General features: G+C 30.5%; 1 long non-coding RNA gene across 1 annotated transcript in view; it reads left to right on the top strand.

Annotated features, from left to right (window-relative positions):
* LOC149486988 (uncharacterized) overlaps positions 1-13,476 on the top strand; it is a 109,568-nt gene extending 96,092 nt beyond the window's left edge. The window contains exons 2-3 of the long non-coding RNA XR_016315824.1: positions 12,034-12,219; positions 13,324-13,476. This is a non-coding gene — a long non-coding RNA (uncharacterized LOC149486988). The remainder of the gene's footprint in view (positions 1-12,033; positions 12,220-13,323) is intronic.
* Positions 13,477-25,883: the final 12,407 nt, after the last annotated feature.

Raw genomic sequence — 25,883 nt, 5'->3', positions numbered from 1 at the left:
TTAAATTTAAATAATTCTAGTTATTCACAGTTTGATTATTTTAAAATATATTATGCTTTTAAGGTCGTGTCTATAAACACGAAGCGTATTTTTAATCTAATTATGTATTTTATATAATTAAGTTTTTGACCTTTTACCTTTTACGCTAGGTAGCTATTAGGTCGTATTAGATATTATTATGATGGAAGAATTGTTTTAAGCAAGTTTTAGTCAATAGAAACAAATAAATAATAATTATGTACCTACAGTATAATAACTTTGCTATCCCTTCTTTACTTAGAACCTATGGTATCTATTATAATAACGTTGCTCTAGCCAATTTATTAATTTCATATTATTGAACCAGGAATCCCTTGATAGTATTTTTACGAGGAAAAATATACCGCACCTAATAGAGAAATATATCATCGATTATGTTCGTTCCGTTGACCTTTCACTATAAATTTTATTCTTTACAAAACATCCTATATACTGGATAACGCAGTCACCGCTTTGTAGATAAGAAAATGGATAACTTTGCTGTAGGACTTCGGTGGATTACTTTTTCAATATGGAAATAAAGTAGTTAAAGACAAAGTAAATTTTAAGAAGAAATAGACTATATTTCTTCACAATTTGACTAAATGACCTATATATTATGTGAAATGGATGAAAAAAATGTGTAATCTATTTTATTTGTGAATTAAGTAACTGTATAATAACTTAAAATAACCTATATAAAATTAATAAAGCAGCTTCAAACTTTTCATATGGAATAATTAATAAAATACCTTTCATACATCGCCTGTATTCAAGGCTTCCGTTATTTTCTCTTATAAATAAAATGTAAAAAATGTAATTTCTAAAAAAATTCCTTCTAAAAACGTCATCCTCGAGAAAAATATTTTTAATGATCATTGAATAGATATTATATCTTAAGGATAGAATGCATTTCATGAACAAATCTTAAAACAAAATCAACGAAGTTTTAATGTATCAAAGAGATTTTATTTTGATGCTATATTTATTTCGTTGTAAGCGTTTTGTATCTTTGATTATTTGGAAAAAGTATTTCCTAAGTTAACGTTTGAATTCATATTAAATTTACGCAAGTTTTAAGCCATATTTGATATGCTAAAATGAAAGTTAAACATTTTCATGTAACTTTCTCCCGAAAAAGGTCTTTCTGAAATCTAGTTTGAAACTTTAAATATTTCTTCTTGAACAGTTTTTGGGCTGTTTGCTTTATGAAAACTCATTCTTAGTGAATGTTATTTAAAGGTGAAATTTGATGATTATGGATTTGAGGATTATAGATAAAGTTGATTTAGAACATGTGAGATTCTGGATAAGTATGTAGGATATTTTATTTTTAGATTATAAAAGAAACATAATTTACTATCCAATGTAAGGTTTTTGACGTTGAGGTAATCCGAAAGCTGTTGTTATCCACTAAGGAATACCATAATTTAACCCTACAGTAGTCGGGTATCTAAATCTAAACAATGTAATGACATCGTATCAACCGGAAAAAATAAATAATCAATATTTGTACCTTTCGCGCCTCACTCTGGGATAGATTTATTTGCTCGTTCTTTATGAACAGGAGTCTCAAAATAGCCATTAATTTAGATTGTGGTTTCTGTAAACTACGAAACATATGATGTGGTATGGTATCGTGATATGTATGGTACAATTCTATAAAAATATTTAATAAAGATTGAAATCGGACCATCTTTTTGTAATTAAATGACCACACTATACTGTACTTACTTACATTTTTTCTATATTATATCCTCAAAACATAAATAATTAAATAACCTGTTTTACTTTAAGTATAAGACGTATAGATATGTAGTTTATTTTTGTACCTAGTCGAATTTATATTACGAGCATTTTTTTTCTCATCACCTTATCATGTTTAAACAAGGAATGTTTTGTGAACGTATTTGTGTATTTTAATTTAATCTAAAAATCAGATGATTATCTTATTTCTCAATTTATCAACAGTATAAAAACTAAATATTAAAAATTTATTTGAAGCTTTAGAAAGATATCCAACAATAATTCAGAGCATACCCCAGCTAGGGCTGCCATGAAGCAAAATAGAGAGCTTATTTAATAAAATGTAAAACCTTTTATATCTATTTTTGTGATAATATTTAATAACAATACGGCATACCGGTAAATGCTATGTGACATAAGAAAAAGTATGTGATATAGCACAAACACGTATTGTATTTTATGTATAAGTCGAAACGATTTTTAAATAATAAATAATTTGTGTAAATTTTACCACTTTAACGTGGGAACCCTTATCTCAACACATCAGTTTAACCATTCGACATCAACAGGGCAGTGATTAATGGGCACAAAATGCTGATTTTCCAGGAAACTCGCATAATCTTGATTGTAATCGAATCACGGGACATGTAGGCGGATGTCAACGACATTCTAGCAAGGGTGTAATCCGTTGGACGACTAATTACTCCGCTCTGACTCTCAGAGGATAAACTTTTCCTAATCCTGACCATTTTATGTTTGTGCGGCCCGATGTCGTTTGTTTTCTTTTACTTTCCTCTAAATATAGATAGCCTAACATATGGTGTGCCATAAATGCTTAAATTTACCTACTGATTTCAGAATGGTGCGTTGAAAAATGCTTTTCGCAGCGTAATATTTTCTCATATATGCAGTCGTCTTAAGTAGTATGTATGAAAATGATCATAATTGATATTTCTTAACAGTTGTTAGTACAATAAAAATAAGCATTTCCAATAAAAACATTCTGAAAGATTTTGTCATTTAAATTTCGCCCAAAGCTCAAACCTGTTTCACCCTTTGCAGAGGAAATTCAGTTAATTGTCACGAATAATAGATATTACACAAAAGGTAAACAAAAAACAAATAAGAAGGAAAATTTATTCAATTTCCAAAGGGGACGCTCTCCTTTTCATTGTTTCTTAAGTGATGATTTTAGTCCAGTCCGCCTTGACAACCTTAAAAAGAGAAAAGGGCTAAAATCCATTTATTTCAATAAAGAATTAAATGAGTTTATTAATCCTATTTCTAAAAAAACCACTTGAACTTGAAGCAGATTGTTTCCAATGACCTTTATCAGTCCCCGATGAGTGTTAGAGCAATCAAATTTTCGGCAAAACGCTCCCCTGGCGACGATCAAATCTCATTCCAAAGAGATAATGAAACGTTAAGAGTAATTATCTCTCATGGAAGTTGTTTCAAACACTTTGACCTTGCTTAATTGGTGTGTTAATAATATAAACTATACAGCCACAGCCCACCACTAATATAAATTATAAACTACTAGCGGTCCGCCCCGGCTTCGCCCGTGGTACATGTTTACGTTTTCTCTACATAAGAACCATCATCGTACTTCAAGGAATATAATAAAAAAAGAATTATCGAAATCGGTTCAGCCGTTCTCGAGTTATGCGCTTACCAACACATTTTGCGATTCATTTTTATATATAAGAGATACAGTTTCTCCGAAAGATTCTATCCATCCATCATTTTTATTTTATTGGCGTGTAATGCCATCAAAAAGCAAAACATTCTCAAACAGTGTCTCTATATAATATATTTTAATAATTAAAATGGTAATAGCTATTAACTATTATTACTCAGACTCAACTGTCTCCTACCCAAACCACAGTATTACAATATAGGAAATACCTCTATTACAGTGCCACAAACCACCAGGCACCAACATCCATTTTATATTTTGTATCACTGATTTATATAATAAAACACACCTCATTTTTTTAATAAATAATTTTATTACAACTACGTCAACAAATAATATAAAGTAAAGGTACAAACACAAATAAAAATATAGCGAAAATACTGAAATAAAGATATAAATATTTGTATCAAAGACTCGTAGAAACCAAAGCATAATTCAATTGCTTTTACGTGTTGGTTTATATTTTCATACTTTTTTCTTGTCTCCAGCGAGGATCCAGCCCAAGGTACGAAAGATCGCTGCCGAACATGCGTTGAACAAAGGTTTAATATGAATAACCTCTGCTAAATATCTGAAAAATCAAGTTTTTAAACATAAAGTCAGTTACTAAAGGGTTAATACATAATCCCGAGCGCCCCAGGACACCGCTGCGCCTGCTGTGTGAACATTCCTTTTATTACCCCCTGGGATAATAGACAGCTTTACGCTTTATCTCTGTATATTATACTTAATTATATATATACTAGTTGAGCCAGTGACTTCGTCCGCAGAATGGATATGTCCCGACTTTCACGATATTATACTTTGGAGGATAAAGGTAGATTTCGATTATATACAAATACTTCAAACTTGTGGTAATTCAATTGTACGATATCATATAATTGAAGGCGAATTGGTCATTTAAAAAGGTGCTGAAATTACCTACAACGCAATTAATTTGACAATACTGATTTTAAGGTCTACTTTTGGTACATCAAACATATTTAATACTTTGTATGTAAACTTCTATACCAAAAAAGCCAATAGAATGTAAAATTTAAGTGTCGGTTTCGTCTCATTCCATAAAATAATGGAGATCTCATCATCATTTACATATTATGAAAACGCACCGCAGACCTATATAAGTACGTATACGTAAATAATATACGAGAATACGTCGTAAAAATATACGAGGAATCAGGTTTGAGTAAGTCTACTTTCATTCCTTTGATACAATTTAGAATGCAAAATCATGGACTAAGTCTAGAACCAAAATGAAGACGAGTCTTACAACAAAATAAATATATATTTACTTGAACCTAATATTTGTAAATAAATAAAACCGTAACGTCTGTTTGGAATATTAAAGCAAGCAATTTCTTTCTTATACCTTAAGCGCTGAATTTGAATTGGGAACCTTGATTCGCATAACCTAAAATATATGATATGGAATAATCCTTTCAAAGAAGGATATTGTATACGGGTATGTATATAAATAAACACGACCTTTTCAGATTATTTTTTTCAATATTACTAAGCGTAAATGAGGATAGAAATTAGTAGATATAATTAATTTCAAAGGCATTATTTTATATGAGGGTACACTGTTTTTATCTAAAATAATATAAAATTCATATCACTAAATGTTCACAGAGAATTATAACATTACCTTTTCTCAAACGAAACCTGAATTGCAAATGATATTTACACAAATGAAGGTTTGTCCAAAGATTTGTATACTTATGAATATTCATATCTAGGCTTATGATATTTGCATGAGGGTTAACCATTAAAAGCTGTTTAAACTCTATTATTTGAAATTTGAAATTTCATAGAACTATAAATATAATTTAATGTAGGTACTTAATTCAAAGTAGTCAAATTTAATTTCCATAAATATTATTTTTACATACTTAAACATTAAAACTTCTGTTTGTTGATCTTATAGATTACTTAACATTCAACCCTTGTTAACCGATTATGATGAATTTTAATATGACGGTATTTTGTAACTACTTTATTTGCAAAATAAGTTTCATTCAAAATGAAACCTTAATATGAATGAAAATATAGTATTACGGCTAGACAATATACTTACCACAACTTACTGTATCGTATATTATATACGATACCTCATCGATATAAAACTATTCAGAGATTATATTTAATCGGAGAATAGGAAAATAACCATTACCAAGACCAATCTAGCCATCCACAGTCACTATTGAAAACATTCTAGTCCCTTACGTTAGTTAAACGTCAAAAACAACTAATATAAACAGCTGTTATTGACATATTTATCATTATAAAATGTCATGTAAACACACATGTAAAGCAGACTTTTTTCATCAAGTTATTTATTGAAGAATAGACCTAGACGTGCTACGTCGTAGCAATTTAGTAGCAGCTACGATATATGTTTTCTTTGGATTCATCTTATATAGTTGATTCAGAGAACTTAAATTATAATATAATATTAAAGCTAAATATTACATTTAAAAATGGTGTACTGCAGCTAACTAAATAAATTGAAAACGTGAAGAAGTTTTTTATAAGAGCAGCAGAAGTAAACTTTTACCTTCTGTAAAAAACTTGACACATATTCGGAATAAGCAAAGCTGCGATAAATACTAATGGGACTTAGCTCAGTTAATGATAGGTAAATAAAATTACTACTTTAGCCACTGTTATATTTATAGAAAAATATTTCTTGGATATTCTCCATTCCTATATGTTCAACTATCTTAGAAACCTTCTTCCTAAGAGAATATATTTTTCTTAATTCATTAAGGCCCATTAGTAATATATGGGACACCACTTGAAAGGAGATTAAATTTATGCCTCTGTTTACAGCAAGCGTTTGTAGGCCTTTAATTATTATAGCTACATGTACAGTTATCTTCATTTTGTGATAGTTAGAGCACTAAATAAGCAGCTTTGAATCTCAACGAAAGCTATACATGACCTAGAAATTCTGTATCTGAAAACAGAAAGAATTTTAGATGAAAATATCTGAGCTAATACTCCTACGTATCACGTAGAGAAAGCTTCAAAAATGTGATTTATTAGCTGTTGCTAAATTCTTAAAGTGTATGTTTACTAGTGGAAACTGGTGGATTTGTCTGTGTTTTTCTGTAAAGCTTGTTTGATTCAGAAGTTTTCTGATAAAAATAATTAAAAATATATAAAAACATAACATTACATATTGAAATGTAGATTTTGTATTTATAACATCTGTAGGATTATTATCACGATCAATTATTGTTATTATAGTATAGTTCTCGGTTATTCATTGTGGAATAACGGCTGTGAGTAGATAAAAAATATGAAATGGAATAAATTGAAAACATTTATTGTACACTAAAAACAACAGATTAAAAACGCAAAAGACCTTTACTGTAAATCTTTTTAGATAGAAAAAAAAAGTGAAGTCCCATGTCCCCTAGTGGGGTAAGGGGCAGATGCATTATACATCTGTTTCACTGACCGATTTTCTTTAGGGACAAGTAGGTAATCATCCTTCTGTGTCCTACCAGACCATTATAGATTGTATAATAATATGAATAAATGAAAAGAAAAAAATACTATCTAAACTGTAAAGCATAATTTATTTAAATAAACTTTGATTATAACATATTCCTTCGTGATCCTTGAAAAAAGAAGCGTAAGAGTTAATGCTTCCGTTCTTCTATTTTATTTTGTGCGTATTTAATCTTAATGTTTTATTACTATTATAAGTAGGTAACTTAAATCTATAGGTATCATACACTTGAAAAACTAATGAAAAAAATCTGCCGCATGCTTTCCCCGCGCAATTTATGTGCATGACTAGAGTTCATCTTAAATACAGCTCCTTAAATACTCATTAAATGCTAATCCAGCATCTAATCTCACCCTTCCAGCAAATTAAGTCCTGTCTGAAGCTATTTTATAGCGTCTTGATTATACACCAGATCTTAATATACCCACAACATTGAGTAACGATGCCAATACTGTGTAAAGTCTTATTAAGCAATTAATAACACAATTTCGTGAAATATTGATCAGACGTTTAAAATTTACGATGAAACAAATTTGGATCTTGTGTACAAATAAATAGAGTTCATATCATTACAATGCAATGAGATAGTCACTATCTACTATCTGATAGTGTATTCTAGAGACGTCTAGTATTTTAACGATCACTAAAGTCTCGTCTTTCACCTCTTTTTTTAAATGCACTTTGTGAATAAATACCTTTATTGTAAAGTTCTTGACTTGAGTTTTCAATCCGATGAAGTTTCCGTTAGTGCAACAAGATGTTTGAAATCTAAAAAATATTAATTGAGGGAAAACAAAGTAAGATGGTTATAATAACAAGACACGGATAAAAGATAAATCAAATTTTAATTTACTTAATTATTATATCGACATAGAGTAACGTTAATAAGGTTTTAACCTACGAGAAGATATTTCTAGAATGTCTTACGCATAATATTACCCATTACATAAAGTTGAATGGTGCGATAATAGGCAGATTGGTATGAGAGGTAATCAGTTTTTTGCTAAAAATGTACGTCCAATATCTAGAGATTGTCATTGGATACTTACGTATTTATAGTTTATTTGGTTATAAAATAGATCTACGAGGATACGGGTTATAAAATAAATTTTGACCCTATTGCAAAATAGGGTAATCTAAAATAATAAAATACATGTTTAGATGTTAAAAGATGTGTTTTTTTTTTTCTATTTTTTCATATACATTTTTAACTATATCTGACGACGGTGTTATAGCGGTATCATTTGTTTATAATCTTCTATTTTTCCTTGTTTATCTTTAGTATAAGACATGCTTTCAATTCTAATTAAATATAATATATTACATAAATAGGTTTTAAAATAATATTACATACTATTAACGGTTTTCATTGTAATACAAAAATAAAAATTCCTACTAAAAATATTAAAAGTGAAAATATATTCAGTTTAAACAGTTAGAAGCAACAGTTAAGTATAATAAGAATGAATAATTATTAGAACACTAGCTTAAGACTTAATTATTATAATCTTCAATGTTTAGTCCATTGAACAGCTCTTTAAGAAATATCTCTGAAATTAATGAAGCAATGTTCGCGGGCTTGTCTCGAATAATATTTCAATAAATCTAGTTAATGTTAATAACGGAGACGTGGATCTAATAGGTTCTTCGAAACTCATAAAAATTGAGACTCTGCAGCATATTAAGGAGTTAATATTCCATTTTAACTAGTCATTTTGTAATTACGGCAATCAAGTGGATGAAGTTTAACAACGATTCAGAAGATTGAATTGCGTACTTAAAACTTTCAATGCTTAGACGATTATTTTAAATCATAAAGTTCGGGATTGTCGGCAACACTGAGTTTCGTTGAATTGAAATTATAAGTTATTGAATATCCCTCGGATCTCCAAGTTTTAGGTTATCCTGATGAAGATTTGTTTGCTGTTATTTGATTGGTTACAAATCGGATTTATTTTACATTGAAATTTATGTAGTAAGACATGTTTTTGTACTTTATATCTAGAAAATTTCGGCACTTGAGTATCTACTATTGTAGCATTAACTATAAATCGATAAACTTGTCACATAATATACATTAGCGTACCTTGGAATGCCGTAAACAATTAGATAAAGCATTCCGTTTTTAATTATCCAAAGTCACGTATAGTTTCCTATTTTGGTAATTAGTTAGCACTTGTCATTATTATAATTATAATATTATATCAAGTTGTTCATACTAAAGAAATCAATAAAGTCCTTCTAAACTCAATACCTATAAAACTACTTAACTAATTTAAAAACATCTCATCCCGCAGAACCTCAACATCGTCTAAGATTAGATAACATATCAAGGAATTGTACCGTGAGCTCCATTAGACCATAAATACAGTTCAACTACAATTTGCAGACCCACTGAACATTCTACTAACATAATATACTGAGATGCAGTTTATTTTCATTGCCTTGTAATGCGGTGTAGTAATTGAAAAATGTGGATTTTTGATAGAGATTACATGACTTGAAATCGACGGTGATTTGGTGTTCTTCTTTTACGGTTTAAAGATATGTTTTTTTTTAAAGAAATTATTGAGGTTGAAAGTTGGTTTAGATTTTATTTCAAGCACGAACTGATAGAATGAAATTCCATTTCATGAGATCGAAGTCAACTAATATACTATATTGTGTGATATGGTGTAATAATTAATATACTATCTACTAACTATGTTGGCTTTATATTTTTCGTAAACAAAGGTGAAATCTATACTAATATTATAAAGCTGAAGAGTATGTTTGTTTGAACGCGCTAATCTCAGGAAGTACTGGTCCGATTTGATTAATTATTTCTGTGTTAGATAGTCCATTTATCGAGGAATACTTCAGGCTATATTATATCATCACGCTGATACCAACAGGAGCGGAGCACTGCGTGTAAAACCGCGAGGCACAGCTAGTAGAGCAATATGAAAAAATAGGATTTGCTGTCGTTTTGCCTGTAATATACATTCTTTTTTAAGTCACTTATGATGATTTATGGTAAATAAGTCAGCTGTCATTACTTATATTATTTTATTTACGAAATAAAAACATGATATTATTATTTTACTGATTGACATAATGACCATGAACAATATTTGTATAGAAATTAGAAAACTATTCAATGTTAATTACCTGATGATAGTTTAATTGTCAATAAGTGAAATAATAATTAAAATGTTCAGTGACCTTCTTGCCTAGACAGTGTAGTGTTTGTTTTTATGTATTATTAAATTATACTCCAGTGAAGAAGCCCTAGGTATAAGGTTATAATATTAGATGTAAGGTATATATGAATATTCATTACTTAGGTAGTTGAAAAAGTAAAGTGGAGAAAAGCTGCATTGGGAACAAGCCTTGTTTATTTTGTGTAACAATCGTGTACCTAATCACTTCGCGATAAAACAATGTATTTCTCTGAAGTCAAACTTCTTATATTTATAAAATATAAGGTACCGTGAAACCTGCTTACTTTGCCACTTTTTCATGTGTCAAAAAGTTTGATTCGCTTTAAAAAAATATAATTGTATGAAAACGTAATGAGTAACCTGCACCTAGACGTAGTAAATTTCATGAAAATTTACATTATTACTAAATATCTATTTCATTTTTGTAAATTATAATATTTTAAGCATAAAAACAATTATGGCAAAGTTAGCTGTCACTTCTGGTAAATTTGCCATATGAAAGAAAAAATGAAATTTTTGGAGTTTATGAGGTTAAAAAGTAGTATATTTGCACTCTTCCTATATCCCGTAAAATAAAGTAAAAACTTTATATTATTTAGCACTGGTAATTTAACTTTCTAAGAAGGTGGCAAATTCACCAACCTTTCCAAAATATTTCCTATACATATAAGAAGAAGTTAGGGTTAGGGTTGTCAAATAAAAATGTTTTCGTAGTAGGAACAATTTACTTAGTAAAAGTAAAAAAAAAACAATCAATTACTTCTAGTTAGTTTCTTAACTTTCAATTGTTTTACATAATAAAACAAAAAAAAAAATAGTATTCATTAAACTAACAAACTTTTTTTTAATATCACACATTACACGACATTCCTAAAAGATTTAAACAATGACAAATTCTTATTTATATGATCTTGATTGAATATAAAAATTGTTGTTATTTTAAACTTGATAGGAACCAATCCAATCAAGTTTTAAAATCCGTTTGTACACATTATTTCCTATTAGCTGTACTTTATGTGTCTCTATGTCTTTTGTGTGTGCAATAAATAATTAAATAAATAATACCTTTTGTAAAACAACCTTCATTTAAGCACATGCACTGTGTATTTCATACCTGGCTACCTAACTATTTATATTTTTTTTTTTCACCAGTCAGTAGGTTCTTACAATGACAATTTAATTAAAATATTCATCAGAAATTTTCTGGCAGCCCTAACCTCCAACAAAACATGGCAAAGTCACCATCACAGACGTTGTGATTGGGGTTGTTGAATTTACCAATACCAATTGCGAAGTAAAGGTAGCTTGTAGCACAGTAAATCAGCTTTTATTTAGCTAAAGAACATTATGTTAACATAATATCAAAAAAATACTTACGTAGGCAATGCTTTTCCCGTTTGTTTTTGTAAAAGTTCCGGAGCACTAAGTTTCATACCGCCAACATTCGAAAAAAGTAACCGCCGAAAATGACATCTCAAAAACAAGCTGGGTTGCCACATCTCATTCGGTGTTGCCATTTAACTCATAAATTTTACTATACAGGCATGCATAAATGACAAAAAACTGATATTAAGATGTGACTACAATTTTTCCCTCAGAAGTTGGCTATGGCAAAGTCTGCAACCGTTGGCAAAGCTAGCAGGTTTTACCGGTATATAAAATGTGATGTGATATATATATAAAGCTACAAGCTTAGTATCTAAATAATTCATTAAAAAATAAATAATTGACGTGAGCAAGAGGCGGAAAGAGTTCGAAAAATGCTCTTTTTTTTCTCTACAACAACATAACAATATGTAATTGTATTTCTTCAATACATATTCATTACTTATTTATTATTGTTTCAGGTTTTTATAGATGGCTAAAGAATTATTATCAATGGATGGTTTTATAAGAATAACATACATACTAGTTAAGGTAACATTGAAAATAATAGAAGAAGTTATCAGAGCGATTCTGCAGATGATCATAACAGTTGCTTTTGTGGGCGTTGTCATGGCAACCGGAGTCATGATCAGTTACACATTTTTAAGGTGAGTTTTCATAATACCTCATATTAGTATAAAAATATTTTTTATGCACATCACACTAAAAAATATAAGGTTTGCTATAGTGTTTATGTAAACACAAGTCACTTCCAAATATGCATACATAATTACAATGTGTATTCAGAAAAGTTCAGTTTCTAAAACGTCACATAGTTTAAATATTTTTTAACTGCTAAGCAAATCCGATTATCCGACGCAATAGTTTATAGTTTTGATTTAAATTGTTGCAAGTTAATCAGTCTATTGAATATATTCCTGTGAAACCTGATTAAGGCGCATTTGAAATGTATAGAGCGTGAATCAAATAATTATTTGCTCATTTATCATAAGCCCTCGGGGTAATAATATTACCGAGACAATTAACGTTTCTCCTTATAGCCACTAAGCTAAATAACAAATACAAGGAAGTTGAATGACTTAGCTTGAAGAAAAGACATTAACAGAACATAAATAGCATTTCGTTTTACGCTACGGAATACTTTTGTATTGTGGGACAAAGGAAAATTGAGTTTTTTCGTTTCGTCGTTTACCACGTTTTCGAGACGCACAATAAGGCATTTTTTGCTGATGGAAACTGGGCAATCTGTCTTATTTCTATAGTAGTTAAGGGTTGGTAAATATCTGGTAATAGTTTTGATATAAAATGTGTTAATAAAAAGTAATTGGCTATCATTTATTATAATATTAAACGATGTTTGACTTAATTGTCGCACCTATTATAATAGACACAATTAAGTAATTACTAAACAATTAATTTCCATAACATATCAAAATTTGTTAATTAGATAGGTATCAGTAACAACAATTTCATTCTTCTTAAATCGAATTTATAAAGCACTCATTCATAATAAACATCTATTATTAGTTCTCCTAATTTAATTATTTTTACAAAAATACTGTCACCTTTTCTTATTTTTGATTAATTCAAATATTCCATTTTTTTCGTTCTTAGATGCTATTTCGACATCAAAAAACGTTACAGGATGATAACAAATTCCCACCGTTCTTTTTTTAAAAAATTAAGTGTATCAAAAAATTTATTATGTTTGTATTATTTTTTTTAATTTGTGTAATATTATCCATTTATAGGTATGAAGCGTGCAATGAAGATCGATGTCTAACGTCGCGGTCTGTCGGAGGATTAATATTAGTAGCCGGATGGGCGTTCGTAGCGTTTGCTACGTATACCACGTTAAAGAGATTGTTTTGAACGTAAAATAAAATGAAATCAATCTTTTTAAAGGAGTTAAAATGCTATTCATTTATTATCTCACTTACTATTTATTGTGTAGGTACCAAAGGTCTTTCCGAAAGCTTTACTGCGAGTGTGGTGTTAAGTTTGTCTAAACCTATGTAGGTATTTACTATTTATATTATAAATAGTACTCGAACAATCAAGCACAAGAAGGTATTTTGTTCTAAGGATGTGTATATAATTATATTATTAAGGCTATAACAAATTATTATTGATACTTTAACTTGTTTTATTTAATCTCTAATATGTCAGTGACTGTAATTAATTTAAAAGAAGATGTTAAATATTTTTTAATTTATTATAAACAACTATTATACTATTTTTATACAGGGTGTCCCAAAAAGTAGTGATGAACGAAAGCTGGGAGGTAGAGGACCAAGAGGGCTATCCGAATCACCCCCATGTGTGTTATGCGATTTTTCGTATTTTCGGAGTTATTACATTTTTTTCAATTTTTCATCTATCGCCGAGTACGATGAGATTTTTATTTATGGTGACGTGAATTATTGCGCTAGATGCTTGATTTTTTTTGTGTGCTAAGAAGAAAGATAGGCCAATTCAGTATGGTAACATTTACTATCGTTAGATCTTCGAATAGAATAAAAAAAACAATTAAATGCCAAGAAAGATAAAATTACCCAGTATGTTCATAACTTCAAGGGCCCATAAAAAAATAAAATCACATAAAAAAGGTTTTCCATTTGGCTTTTAAAAACTTGCTCTATCGATCAGGTAGCTACCCTAAAAATTTCATTTTATTATTCTGAAGGCTTCAATCGAAAAATTGAAATCTAAATGTGGTAAGTGGAAAATTTTTATTAACATGATGATCATTAAAACCAATAAATAGGTGTTAAATTACCAGAATTTTTTTAAAATAGCCCCGCTGTTGCTCAATGCAAGTGCGACATCACCGTAAAAAGTTGTCTTTTTAATGTCTGAATGCTCTTTTATCATTTTTAATGGTTTCTTCTGCAACTATGAATTTCCGGGTTATTTCGTCCAAATTGTGGCATTCTCTCAAGTGGCCGAGGTCTTTTTAGTATCCCCATTAAAACAAATCAATGGGGTTTAGGTCGAGGGACCGTGGAGGCCAGGCTTTAAAGCAGGCATCACCGGCGCATGCGCAGGCTGCAACGACCAATCCATCTTTCAGAGTATTTTTGCCCTTTAGCCTGGCCTCCACGGTCTCCGGACATAAACCCTATTGAATTTTTTCCGTGGGAATACTACAAAGACGAGAGACTGCCACAATTTGGACGAAATAACCCGGAAATTCATAGTTGCAGAAGAAACCATTAAAAATGATAAAAGAGCATTCAGACATTAAAAAGACAACTTTTTACGGTGATGTCGCACTTGCATTGAGCAACAGCGGGGCTATTTTAAAAAAATTCTGGTAATTTAACACCTATTTATTGGTTTTAATGATCATCATGTTAATAAAAATTTTCCACTTACCACATTTAGATTTCAATTTTTCGATTGAAGCCTTCAGAATAATAAAATGAAATTTTTAGGGTAGCTACCTGATCGATAGAGCAAGTTTTTAAAAGCCAAATGGAAAACCTTTTTTATGTGATTTTATTTTTTTATGGGCCCTTGAAGTTATGAACATACTGGGTAATTTTATCTTTCTTGGCATTTAATTGTTTTTTTTATTCTATTCGAAGATCTAACGATAGTAAATGTTACCATACTGAATTGGCCTATCTTTCTTCTTAGCACACAAAAAAAATCAAGCATCTAGCGCAATAATTCACGTCACCATAAATAAAAATCTCATCGTACTCGGCGATAGATGAAAAATTGAAAAAAAATGTAATAACTCCGAAAATACGAAAAATCGCATAACACACATGGGGGTGATTCGGATAGCCCTCTAAGTCCTCTACCTCCCAGCTTCAGTATATCACTACTTTTTGGGACACCCTGTATATCATAATTCATAACCAACTATATTTTTATAAACAAAAGCTACGGAGCAACAGACGAACACATTATTTTCGTATACGCTATTTATCTAGCGATCTTATTGACTTTTATCTTACAATACAAGTTTATAGGTCAGTACTTGTACTAATTCCCAAGTACTAGACCAAGATATTTGTCTCCACGGACAATTAATCCCGCGACCCCGCTTGTAATGCCAACGCTCTACATAAGTGAGCCAAGACGCTCACATTCGATATACATGAATAATGTGAAAAACTTGCATGTTTATATTTTTTTAGCTTATAGAATACAGGATGTATGTAAGTATCATACTAATAGTATAAACGCAAGTTTGTAAGTATGGATGGATGTTTATTATATTCTTTCACGAAAATCTGCTGTTCGGATTGGATAAAACTCCAGTATTTATAGGTAGGTAGGTACTAGGTAATACATTAAAATATCACATGAGCTATAGAAATATATATAACTAGCGGTCCGCCCCGGCTTCGCCCGTGGTACATATTTACGTTTTCTCTACATAAGAACCATCCTCGTACTTTAAGGAATATAATAAAAAAAGAATTATCGAAATCGGTTCAGCCGTTCTCAAGTTATGCGCTTACCAACACATTTTGGGATTCATTTTTATATTATAGACTACTAGCTTTCCGCCCGCGGCGTCGCCCGCGCAGTCAAAGAAAAACCCGCATAGTTCCCGTCCCCGTGGGATTTCCGGGATTGCGTCATTTTCCCGGGATAAAAAGTAGCCTATGTCCTTTTTCGGGTATCAAAATATCTCCATACCAAATTACATGAAAATTGGTTCAGTAGTTTAGGCGTGATTGAATAACAGACAGACAGACAGAGTTACTTTCGCATTTATAATATTAGTATGGATTTTGCTCGCGGGGTAAACCGCGCGGTAAAGCTAGTTAGGTATATTTGAATCGAGAAATTATCACCTGTTTGTATCTAAGCATTTATTAGTATTAGTACGTCATAAATAAAAGGTTTTTTTTAGTAAGTAGTAGACATTAATTCTACGCCTGCAGAGAGGTAAGGTGATTGTGGTATCGAGTAAGGAGAGTTGCAATAAGGCTTTGAAATATATTATTAAATTATAAGTATTATAAAAAAGTGCATCTTTATTGAAAAAAATATATGCGCCTGAATCGTTAAAATGATGTATTTGTGCATCGATAGTAATTATTATTTATGTATTCTCATGCAAAGCATATTTCAAGAAGACTATCTGTCTGAAGAAAGGGTCTATGAAACTAACTTGAATACCCCTTTTTCATGCGTAAATAAAGAGTAAAAAATTTTTAATTTAAAGAATTTATGTATGGATGTTTTATTTTTTATACACAATCACAATGAATTTATTTATTTATTTATTTATTTATAATACTTCATTGTACAAACATGAAAGGACAAAGCAGAAAAAAAAAGAACAAAATTACAAAGGCAACATTTGTACAAAAGGCGGCCTTATTGCTGAACAGCAATCTCTACCAGGCAACCTGGTAGGAAAGGAAATGTAAGAAGGTCGTGGGATAGCGCAAAATAAATGACTATAATTACAATTACATATAACAATACATTGCAAATAATGTAAAATAGACACATTTACACACATATTTATATAAACTAAATATTGCATATTATATACTTCAAAAATATGTAGGTACATACTAAAATACATACATAAAATATTACTAAAATACATATTGTACATACACATACATAATATTAAATACATACTAAACATACACATACATATTACAAAATACATACTATACACAAGCCATAGTACACAGATGATAAGACATTCAAAGACAATGGTTACAGTTACAGATGTCAGCAAGCAGAAACAGAAAGGTAGGGGAAAAAGCTACAGTAAGGAAAGGTAGTGATCTTTTAATAGTGATTTAAAAGAGGAGAGCGTTTTAGCGCGTCTAACACTCTCAGGTAAAGCGTTCCAAAGTTGGATAGCACGAACAGTAAAAGAGTTGTTGAAAAAATTGGAATGGTGGATAGGAGTGCATAGTAATAACAGGTTGGAAGAACGAAGAGAGAGGGAATTGCTAGAGCTTAAATACTCAAAGTTGTCCTGTAATTATTGTTGTCCTGAATTATTTTGGTCTCCAAACTTTTGCCTGTTTCACGTTGGAATAATAACAGGAAAACGACTTTTGGAAAAAAAGCCATTGATGCGAAATAATTATCAAAGTTGTGTTTTGTAAAACAATTAAAAAGTTTATCTGGAAAGTTGCTTTTTATGAAATATAAATTAAGATTTTGGCACAATTTATTCAGACATCGTTTAATTTAAAACAACTAATATTTGGATACGTCATTGCCTTATCTACCATAGCAATTATAATATGTTCCTTGATAATAAGTATAGGTACTGAAAAGGCCTCCAAACCATCAAACATACACAAAGGAACTGAAACTATTATTCAAGGCAATTTAAACTATAATGAATGTGAGCTATTTTTTTCTACCAGGCGTTCTACATTTTATTTGAATTAGTAGACTAGATACCTATATTATGTACCTAATCATATTTTGTTATACAAGTAAAATCTTCCAATTTTTTATTAATTATATGCAATACTTTATCACCGAGAGTAAACAACATATTATATATCTTCATCCTACATAGTCTTCCATATTCAAATTTCGTGTTAAAATTTTTGAATTAATAAAATTTGGGTGTTAGACCGGGAGATACTGACACAAAATTTCGAGTCATTTGTAACAGGATGGCGGTTCTACAGGGTTCTTAGTACGCAATGACAAAAAGAAAAATGATGGTGTGAACGCTGGTACCGGTGGCTTAGTCGCGTGGGCGTTAGTCGAACTCGTCGGAAAATAGCGAAAGTCAAACGATTTGTAACAGTATGGCACTTATTTTTCCTGGAAGTTTGAGGATCAAAGAATATAAATACAAAATTTCAAAGATCTAGGTGTTGGAAATATTCACTTATATAAATTAATACTAAATTAATTTTTCAAGTATGACAGCACTTTTTCCCCCTACTAGAAGTATGGCAAATATAATAATGGTCACATTTTATCAAATACTCTCCAAAAATCCAAATGCAATACTGGTACAAAAAGTTTGGCGAAATAAATTTTTTTTGCAGATTTTCGGCGGTATGGCGACCATTTGGAATCGTCCGAAAAGTATGGCATGGCGATTTTCGTAAATGGCTGCACGACGATGGTTACCTGTGCAAAAGTTAGCCTGGTACAAATGGTTGAATAATTGTTTTATTTAAATCAACATATTCGCGTCGGTATGGCGGGCTGTAAGTCACACCGGAAAAGTATGGCATGACACTACCGCCTACTTCTTTTTTATGGGCTATCGGTAAATACTAAAATTTTTGTGTTACAAATCGTTTGACTTTCGCTATTTTTCCGACGAGTTCGGCTAACGCCCACGCGACTAAGCCACCGATACCAGCGATCACACCATCATTTTTCTTTTTATCATTGCGTACTAAGACCCCTGTAGAACCGCCATCCTGTTACAAATGACTCGAAATTTTGTGTCAGTATCTCCCGGTCTATGTCGGTTACTCGCAACTGAAAATTGAAAGGGTCTAAAAGTGCGTTGTTCCAAAAAATTCACAGGACAGAAAAAAGTCGTGTGAATTTCTGAAAACTATATTTGATATTGTTATTTTCTTCACCTATACATAGACATTCATAGCAACTAACGAAGCTTTTATTGAACGTTAGGCGGTACCTATTCAATATGTGAAACTTTTTTCTGAACACGTCACGTTTCGTTACATGATATATATGAATTAGGAATGTAGTGGTAAAAGGTTCTTACCCGAGCGGAGTCTATAAAAGCAAAGAGAATAATTAAAAATGATTCAAATAATTAAGAATAAGTATATCGCTGCAATATCATTTTAAGAATACTGGTATCCTTACTGTACCATCACAGTATATATTTAATAATATTTTGCATGTACACAAAATCTCCGACTTACACACAAGAGTAGGAGATAGACACGATTATGGCACAAGGAACAGGAATAGAATTGAAATGCCATTTTTCCGATTAGCTAAAGTTAAAAATTCATTTATGGGTCAAGGTATACGCTTATAATATAATAGAATTCCTCACAATATTAAAGAGTTTAGTAGTTCTAAATTTAAAACTTATATAAAAAATGTACTAGTTCAGAGAGCGTACTACAGTACCTATTCAGGAATATATGGACGATAAAGACCCATGGAGGGTTATCGCGTAAAAACCACAGGACAGTTCTTTGGCATATTATGATATATTATGTAGTTAGATATAAGTTACATATTATGTAATATTGACATGATTTAAAAGACCAACTATGGAGTTTCTTGCCGATTCTTCTCCATAGATACTGCTTTCCGAATCGGTGGCAAAATATGTTAAAAATACTTATGTAATGACGATTCGAAAGTGCTACTAAATAGTAGTCTAATTGAATAAATGAATGTTTGAGTTTGAGTTTGAGTTTGAGTATGGATGGAATTAAATAAAGCTTTAGTATCTAATATAAATATATTAGTTTCTACTTGTAAAAGAGCCATACATAACAAATCTAGTGAACATGATTTACGTATAATATAAATTTATACATGATTTACTTATTTCACGATTTATTAATATAAATTTTATAATCAATTTCTGTTCCTGTGGAGTGCTGTAGATAGTTTCCTATGATTCTTTAGAATATAACTTACTCTTACGTCCAAATATAGCTCTACATATCAAAATATATCTTTTTAATTCAACTACACAGTAACTATTTATAAAAAAACACTGCAGACTAATAATAAATCCTATATGTTCCACAGACACAGGTGGTAATTGATTTTCTCTCTATTAATTAGTTTCTAGACCGTTCGTTAATTAGCATCTTTTGTTAGACTAATATTAATCGAATACTGTTGCTATAAATAGAAATAAATTGCATTGAGTTGTATAGGCGTAAACCTACATGTAATCATGCAAAGGTCAGAGAATCGTATAAATGTTCAATAAATCAATTTTGTACGAAAATATAGAGATCCAGCTGAAAAAAAATACAAAAAATATGTTACTAATGATATTCCGTCTAGACTAGACAAGACATCTCAAAGGCCTCAAAATATGTTATTACTATTAGGTCCTAAAAAAACAGATTTATATTTTCGTGATTTTTTATATAAATTAAATGAATGTTCGTTATCTTAGGTATCGTGTATCTAAGGTATCTTATTAGTTATATTTTTTTAGGAACCTTACTTCACAGATGTACATCTTTATTTATTGTACACTCCCATAATTTAACATAAACTGGGCTATACAAGTCAATTAATATTGTCACATAAATCGGTATCATTCTTAACTCTTTCTTAGTTATTATTTTATTATCACATGGGTAATGGGTATATTATGAAAAAAAACACATAGGTAGGTATATTATTTAATTAATATATTTAGACGCAAGCTTTTAACACCTGTGGCTACAAAGCCTAAGTCAAGTTAATTACATTATCTATGCTCCTGACTGCACCAGTAATTGCATACATTATGTGTAAAAGAGCCAACCATAAAGGCTAGGTTAACAAAGGTTCTTTTACGGAAAGATAATTGAAGAGAACTTATTTCTTAAACAAGAATATCGAAAACAAGATAAACATACATAATATTTTAATGTCTTAGCCTTAACCCGCGTGTTCGCTCGTGTTTGAGTTGTAAAGTGTCCACCCGAAAACACACATAGATTTTTATGAGGACGTAAGTGACAAACTCTACACAAAAAAATATATTTAAACCTAAAATAAAGATTGACATTATGCCCGGAGACATACCAAGGTTAGCATGCAAATCTCTCGTCACTTGTCACTTATTGCTAGGTCCCAAATAAATACCTAAAACTTCCTTATCGTATATACCTAAGAACCTTTAATATTAAGATGACAGACTCTTTCCCAAGGGGTTGTGTTGCTTCTAGTAGTAGGTAAGTAAGTATAATATTGATAATATTGTAATATGTATTGTATATTGGTAATATTGATTAATAATAATATATCTGGTCATCAGGTGGAACATCAGGTTTTAATAATATTGTTTATTAACTTAAGAGACAGGTATGAGGCGCCCAGAAAAAATTACGAATAACCATTTTTATTTTTACAGAAACTCTACGAAAAAAGGTGCACAGTTCCACGAATATTTTCCATGTTATATAAGAAGAATTTGTTTACTGATTCTTATTGATATTGTAATGTCAACAACATTCAACAATAATTGGAAAAACATCAAAGAAAATAATATGCAAACGAAGATTTATTGAGCAGAATTTCACGTCTTTCGAATACGCACTTATGAATATTTCCTTTTCGCTTTTCGTTACAGAATATATTATTGTTTGATACAATTGTTTATTGTAAAAGTATTTTGTTGGCAAAATACACTACACAGGCAAATAAAATATTTTGTTCTTATATTTACTTCGCTCAAATATAAAACAAAAAATTATGTTATGAAAAAAATGTTATAAAACTAAGCGTCTGACCTTATTGTTCGTGATATTATTTCGTGTCATGACAGGAAAGAAATATTCCCTTAAACCTTACATATAAAGCGCGTAAATCAAAGTGTTCTTTTGTTCATGTTATGAAATATTGTTCAAAATGTAGGACATAGGACTTTTTAAAGCAGTCTACTGTTTTTCATATTCTATAGAAATTAATTTTATTGTAACATACAACATGTACCCACTAACTACCATCTTTGTAATTTTGAGCCACATTTTGAGCATTACAATATAAAGTTAAATAATTATATTAATTTGAACAATGCTTTTTTATTTTAATGTTGACAGACAAAATATTTAAATTTATGTAATTGCCTCCATAATAATTGTATCTATAGTGATATTATAAAGCTGAAGAGTTTGTTTGTTAGAACGCGCTAATCTCAAGAACTACTAACTGGTCCGATTTGAAAAATTCTCTTGAAAAGAAAGGTAATATAAATATAAATATCATCACGCTAAGACCAACAAGAGCAGAGCAATGCGTTATGCAAGTGAAGCAATTTTTCAATTTTCATAAAGTTCTGTCGGGGTGGTAGATAGTTTTAGAAAAGTCTTAATTTGTAAATTAGTACATAATCATTTGGACCGATTGATTCTTATAGGGCTGAAAATGTATGTAATATAATGCTACTACCTACTACTAATAATAATCGTACAACTTGGTCGTTCAACTGTAAAAATAAATAAAAAATAATGTTTATATGATAAATAAGCAAAAAACTTCGTTAGATTTAAAATAATAAAGTAGACTCAGTAAAAAATACACTATCTTCACGATGAACATAAATCAAATCTGCACTCAAATTTTCAAGCTTGTAACAGAAAAGCGACGGGACACAATAATGTATCTTCTAGCGATATATCATAGAGAAATATGGTTCATAAAAATAATAACGACTTTCTGATCTTTTAAAAATAATTACTCTCTGAGTGTTTATGATTTTTTCTTATTTATCTTTCTAAATGTTGTTGAATTTACGCACGTATTTTACGATACAAGGACAATTTTTTTAAATATGAAACAATTGTTGTTGATACGTATATTGTTGATATAAAATGCAAAGTCTTTTAATAAAGTATAAATATCGCTTGATACATACGAGAAAGCTTAGTAAAATTCGAAATGAGTGAAGAATGTAGCTTTAAGAGCTTCACGTTCAGCTCATGGGGAGAAACATAAAAATTGTTTGTAAATTATACCAAGGTTTTCTATTTATATTTGTATAACTAAATAATTTTAGTTACATAATAGAATTTTTCGCGTTCAATCCTACGGTGGATATTTTCACCCACTACTAGATACTCTAAAAAGTGAAGTCCCGTGTCCCCAAGTGGGGTAAGGGGCATTGCATTATCCATGCATCTGTTTCACTGATCGATTTTATTTAGAGACAAGTAGGTGATCAGCCTTCTGTGTCCTGCCGGAATGAGACATTTTTTTTTCTTCGTCTCCACTGGGAATCGAACCCAGGACCCCCCGGTTCTACGCTCACGCGTCAACCACTGTACCAAGGAGGCGGTCAACGCTCACTACATACTCTAGTGTACAATAATGAGGTATTTCTTTTATTATTATTTCCACATTTTATATCCATCGAATGATTACGAAATTCTAACTGGCTGTTCAAAAGAAATACAAGTTAAAAGCTTCCAAAAAATATATCCACTGAATATATCAATAAACCCTTTAAAAAAACGGTACAAAAAATGTACTGTAAAAAATGTAACTCCAACTTCTTAATTAACTTGTCACAGCACTTTTATCATTGCAGAGTTGTAGGAAAAACGGTAGCAATTTTCTAAGAAGATTGAAGAGACGCTTACAACTTCTTGGACAGTTTCCTTCCTATTACGATTACAATTTTTCATTTCTGTAACGAAGCTTAATCGCAAATAATTAATCTCCGTTATTTTCTGCTGTAATTACCGTTCAACTTTGTATTTTTGTACTATTTTAAGACTATCTACTGCCATATTTCCAGTTTAGTAAAAAATACAGAAAAGGAGTAATTTATTTTTAAATTATTTTGTTTTCTTTCCGTCTGAATTATTTCCAAGTGCACATGTCACCATTCAACCTACTAAAATATATTGTTGTTTTTACATAACGTATTATGATAGATACTCGACTTATAATAGTAGACTTTTATTGTTCATTTACATAATTCGAGCCTGTGCATAATTATTCAGGTCTATTTAAATTTTATTTTATAATAATGCTGTGAAAACTTAACTGAACCGAAAAATATATAATACCAGATTGCCTTCACCAAAAATATTAACTTTTCGCGTTTACAAGTTTCTAGTTTAATGTTTCTCTGTAACTCATCCAACGATTTTACACGAAAGCTTCCTGCAAGCGTCTCAACTTTTACGTTGGTAGTTTCTTGAATATTGCTGATAAAAGTTGTTATGGAGTATTTACACATTCGTGTGAATAGAGCGGCAATAAGCGAGGCGGCGAACACGCATGTATACTGTGCATTCGCTATTCGCCTTGAGATTCGCGTATTATTACGTACTACTAGCTTTCCACCCGCGGCTTCGCCCGCTTTGTCTAAAACCTAAAAAAATATATACTAAAACATTTTCTCTTGAACCACACTATCCATTAAAAAAATCGCATCAAAATCCGTTGTGTAGCTAGATTTAAGTATACCTATGTGCCATAGGGACTGAATAAGCATCTTTAATTTATACTATGTAGTGATAAACTATTAATTAATCTGTGATATTAGATGTTAAGATGGTTTTTTGGGACGTAATCAAAGGGAAGACGTATGTGTGAACAGTGGATCGCGTCGAGGTTCATATTCGAATATATCATAATCATAATAATCGAGGCGAACGGAGAACACGAATATGTAAATGCACCATAACATATACAACTCCACTCTACCTGAAACATTTCCTGCAAAACATGTTACATTACGAATCACTTTGTATTCCGCGTCATTAGCGTTGCCATATATCAAAGCCGATATCTTTCCGTTGTTTGGTTCGTGTAGCGATATGCGAGGACACATATAGCTGGTACAAGTGACGAATGGACCCATTCGGTAATCTGAGGTGTGGAAATTGTTTGGGACACGTATTTTTTCATACGAAGTTAGGGTGCTAATTTGAGTAGGTAGTTTGGTTTCGTGAAATACACGTGTAGGTATGTTAAATCGTGTAAAAATATAAATGAATGATCGTCTAATACTGCATTTAAACAGTTGTGATGCGTCAATCATGAAGGATAAATTTAATATACATAACTTAATGTTTAAAGTGCATAGAAATTCAGTCAGCTTCGATTGTGTATTCATGGTAGAGAAATTAAGAAGAATTAAGAAGAACTTATGAGTACACATTTTATAAGCTTCTATATTTAAAAATAAATTATTCTATTTGCAATAAATTTTCCTACTCGAATTCTCGCTAAGACATGGATAAAATAATACTTAAAATTACTCTTATTGAGACTCATTTTTTTACCTATCAAGATGTTTCATTTATAATTAAGCATTGGTATGCTACAAAACTAAATATCAAATTACTCTTGAGTTAGTATTTAAATAAACTTGCTCTCAAACATAAAATGAAACGTTCCTACATATTGGGATTTAATTTGCTCCGTAATTTGTTTCATATTACCGAATGTAGCTCCCAGTTACATGACACAACAATACTTCACAAAGAGGGTTAGATTTATGGGTGAGGTTAGTATTTCCTGTATAACGTACGAGAGAGCCCGCAACAAATTGTATCAAGTTATCTTTGTTATGTAGATCACGCGTCCTTTCCAAATTATAACTAACATTGTTTTGGATTGAACGTTGAATTTATAAAAGTTTATCCTTATGCTCTAAAGATTG

Source organism: Colias philodice, chromosome 7 (genome assembly GCF_061535455.1).
Source record: "Colias philodice isolate Cphi_HAF_F1 chromosome 7, ilColPhil1 Martin Lab GWU primary, whole genome shotgun sequence".
Lineage (NCBI taxonomy): Eukaryota > Metazoa > Arthropoda > Insecta > Lepidoptera > Pieridae > Colias > Colias philodice.
The sequence above is the reverse complement of the archived record's forward strand: the minus strand, read 5'-3'. Positions and strand labels throughout refer to the sequence as shown.